A 4,109-nucleotide genomic window follows, 5' to 3' on the forward strand; every position below is an offset into this window, starting at 1 on the left:
GGTGTAGGAGGCTAGAGGGGGTTACAGAGAGAGGGAAAGGGTGTAGGGGGCCGGAGGAGGTTACAGAGATAGGAAGGGGATGTAGGAGCTGGAGGAGGTTACAGAGATAGGGAGGGGTTGTAGGGGCCGGAGGAGGTTACAGAGATAGGAAGGGGGTGTAGGGGCTGGAGGAGGTTACAGAGATAGGGAGGGGGTGTAGGGGCAGGAGGAGGTTACAGAGATAGGAAGGGGGTGTAGGGGCTGGAGGAGGTTACAGAGATAGGGAGTGGGGTGTAGGGGCTGGGGGAGGTTACAAAGATAGGGAAGGGGTGTAGGGGCTGGAGGAGGTTACAGAGATAGGGAGGGGGTGTAGGGGCTGGAGGGGGTTACAGAGATTGGGAGGGGTGTAGGGGCTGGAGGGGTTACAGAGATAGTGAAGGGGGTTTAGGGGCTTGAGGAGGTTACAGAGATAGGGAGTGGGGTGTAGGGGCTGGGGGAGGTTACAAAGATAGGGAAGGGGTGTAGGGGCTGGAGGAGGTTACAGAGATAGGGAGGGGGTGTAGGGGCTGGAGGAGGTTACAGAGATAGGGAGGGGGTGTAGGGGCTGGAGGAGGTTACAAAGATAGGGAGGGGGTGTAGGGGCTGGAGGGGGTTACAGAGATTGGGAGGGGTGTAGGGGCTGGAGGGGTTACAGAGATAGTGAAGGGGGTTTAGGGGCTTGAGGAGGTTACAGAGATAGGGAGTGGGGTGTAGGGGCTGGAGGAGGTTACAAAGATAGGGAAGAGGTGTAGGGGCTGGAGGAGGTTACAGAGATAGGGAGGGAGGTGTAGGGGCTGGAGGAGGTTACAAAGATAGGGAAGGGGTGTAGGGGCTGGAGGAGGTTACAGAGATAGGGAAGGAGGTGTAGGGGCTGGAGGAGGTTACAAAGATAGGGAAGGGGTGTAGGGGCTGGAGGAGGTTACAGAGATAGGGAGGGAGTGTAGGGGCTGGAGGAGGTTACAGTGATAGGGTGGGGGTGTAGGGGCTGGAGGAGGTTACAGAGATAGGGAGGGGTGTTGGGGCTGGAGGAGGTTACAGAGATAGGGAGGGGGTGTAGGGGCTGGAGGAGGTTACAGAGATAGGGAGGGGGTGTAGGGGCTGGAGGAGGTTACAAAGATAGGGAGGGGGTGTAGGGGCTGGAGGGGGTTACAGAGATAGGGAGGGGGTGTAGGGGCTGGAGGGGGTTACAGAGATTGGGAGGGGTGTAGGGGCTGGAGGGGTTACAGAGATAGTGAAGGGGGTTTAGGGGCTTGAGAAGGTTACAGAGGTAGGGAGTGGGGTGTAGGGGCTGGAGGAGGTTACAAAGATAGGGAAGAGGTGTAGGGGCTGGAGGAGGTTACAGAGATAGGGAAGGAGGTGTAGGGGCTGGAGGAGGTTACAAAGATAGGGAAGGGGTGTAGGGGCTGGAGGAGGTTACAGTGATAGGGTGGGGGTGTAGGGGCTGGAGGAGGTTACAGAGATAGGGAGGGGTGTAGGGGCTGGAGGAGGTTACAGAGATAGGGAGGGGGTGTAGGGGCTGGAGGAGGTTACGGAGATAGGGAGGGGGTGTAGGGGCTGCAGGAGGTTACAGAGATAGGGAGGGGGTGTAGGGGCTGGAGGAGGTTACAGTGATAGGGTGGGGGTGTAGGGGCTGGAGGAGGTTACAGAGATAGGGAGGGGGTGTGGGGGGCTGGAGGAGGTTACAGTGATAGGGTGGGGGTGTAGGGGCTGGAGGAGGTTACAGAGATAGGGAGGGGTGTAGGGGCTGGAGGAGGTTACAGAGATAGGGAGGGGGTGTGGGGGGCTGGAGGAGGTTACGGAGATAGGGAGGGGGTGTAGGGGGCTGGAGGAGGTTACGGAGATAGGGAGGGGGTGTAGGGGGCTGGAGGAGGTTACGGAGATAGGGAGGGGGTGTAGGGGGCTGAAGGAGGTTACAGAGGTAGGGAGGGGGTGAGGGGCTGGAGGAGGTTACAGAGATAGGGAGGGGGTGTAGGAGCTGGAGGAGGTTACAGAGATAGGGAGGAGGTGTTGGGGCTGGAGGAGGTTACAGAGATAGGGAGGGGGTGTAGGGGCTGGAGGAGGTTACAGAGATAGGGAGGGGGTGTAGGGGCTGGAGGAGTTTACAGAGATAGCGATGGGGTGTAGGGGCTGGAGGGGGTTACAGAGATAGGGAGGGGGTGTAGGAGGCTAGAGGGGGTTACAGAGAGAGGGAAAGGGTGTAGGGGGCCGGAGGAGGTTACAGAGATAGGAAGGGGATGTAGGAGCTGGAGGAGGTTACAGAGATAGGGAGGGGTTGTAGGGGCTGGAGGAGGTTATAGAGATAGGGAGGGGATGTAGGAGCTGGAGGAGGTTACAGAGATAGGGAGGGGGTGTAGGGGACTGGAGGAGGTTACAGACGTAGAGGGGGGGGTGTAGGGGCTGGAGGGGGTTACAGAGATAGGGAAGGGGTGTAGGGGGTTGGAGGGGGTTACAGAGATAGGGATGGGTGTAGGGGCTGGATGAGGTTACAGAGATAGGGAGGGGGCGTAGGGGCTGGAGGAGGTTACAGAGATAGGGAAGGGGTGTCGGGGCTGGAGGAGATTACAGAGACAGGGTCTGAGTGAATTGGGGAGGGGAGCTTGGGTTGATGGATTGGGGAGGGGAGTTAGAACATGGTACATAGAACAGTACAGCACAGAACAGGCCCTTCGGCCCACGTTGTTGTGCCGAGCTTTGTCTGAAACCCGGATCAAGCTATTTCCTCCCTATCATCCCGAAGTACTCCATGTGCCTATCCAATAGCTTCTTAAATGTTCCTAAAGTTTCTGACTCCACTATCACTGCAGGCAGTCCATTCCACACCCCAACCACTCTCTGAGTAAAAAACCTACCTCGGACATCCTTCCTATATCTCCCACCATGAACCCTATATTTATGCCCCCTCGTTACCGCTCCATTCACCCGAGGAAATAGTCTTTGAACGTTCACTCTATCTATCCCCCTCATCATCTTATAAACCTCTATCAAGTCTCCTCTCAACCTCCTCCGCTCCAAAGAGAAAAGCCCAAGTTCCCTCAACCTTTCCTCATAAGACCTACCCTCCAAACCAGGCAGCATCCTGGTAAATCTCCTTTGCACTCTTTCCAGTGTCTCCACATCCTTCTTATAGTGAGGTGACCAGAATTGCACACAATATTCCAAATGTGGTCTCACCAAGGTCCTGTACAGTTGCAGCATAACCCCACGGCTCTTAAACTCAAGTTTGGGTTGATGGATTGGGGAGGGGAGTTTGGGTTGATGGATTGGGGAGGGGAGTTTGGGTTGATGGATTGGGGAGGGGAGTTTGGGTTGATGGATTGGGGAGGGGAGTTGGGTTGATGGATTGGGGAGGGGAGTTTGGGTTGATGGATTGGGGAAGGGAGTTGGGTTGATGGATTGGGGAGGGGAGTTTGGGTTGATGGATTGGGGAGGGGAGTTTGGGTTGATGGATTGGGGAGGGGAGTTTGGGTTGATGGATTGGGGAGGGGAGTTGGGTTGATGGATTGGGGAGGGCAGTGTGGTTTATTCTGCACAGAGAGGGGGGAATCGTCTCCGCAAAGTTTCACTCACCTCTGGACGGTTCTCCCAGATACTCCCGTTGTTCTATCGGTGGCAGTTTGGGATGTGTAGGGAATGCCGGGAGTGGGGAATCGGCGGGATGCAGGATGCTGCCTTTTCCCAGAATGGAATAACAGTCACTACTGACTGTTGGTGTACAGATAAGATAGGAAGCTTCCCTTCCTGTGCCAGTGTGAGTGCCTCTCTAAATCATAGTGAGAGCTCCGCACACTCCTATCATCCTCGTCACCTCACCAATTCTTCAATTATACCCTCACTCCCGCACGGAACCAGGCCATTCAGCCCCTCCCTGCTCTCCGTGCTAGCTCAGTGTAGATTAAAACAGGCAGTCCCACTCCCCCTCCTCACTCTCTCCCCATATCACTGCGTGTTTGGGGCCTACGTTGGGGCCTAAGCCAGAGGCCATGCAACCCGCCCGCCCCCCCGCTGATTCACCCCCCATTCCCATCGCTCTGCCATTGGCAGCCGTGCCTTCAGCTGCCTGGTGGGCCCCAAGCTCTGGAATTCCCTCCCTA

General features: G+C 56.6%; 1 protein-coding gene across 1 annotated transcript in view; it reads right to left on the reverse strand.

Moving 5' to 3' along the window:
• Positions 1-3,694, reverse strand: part of LOC144490203 (multiple epidermal growth factor-like domains protein 11) — a gene marked incomplete at its 3' end in the record, with an annotated part of 16,891 nt that extends 13,197 nt beyond the window's left edge. The window contains exon 1 of the mRNA XM_078207999.1: positions 3,586-3,694. The remainder of the gene's footprint in view (positions 1-3,585) is intronic.
• Between the last annotated feature and the right edge of the window lie 415 nt (positions 3,695-4,109).

Source organism: Mustelus asterias, unplaced genomic scaffold (assembly GCF_964213995.1).
Source record: "Mustelus asterias unplaced genomic scaffold, sMusAst1.hap1.1 HAP1_SCAFFOLD_3012, whole genome shotgun sequence".
In the NCBI taxonomy this organism is placed as follows: domain Eukaryota; kingdom Metazoa; phylum Chordata; class Chondrichthyes; order Carcharhiniformes; family Triakidae; genus Mustelus; species Mustelus asterias.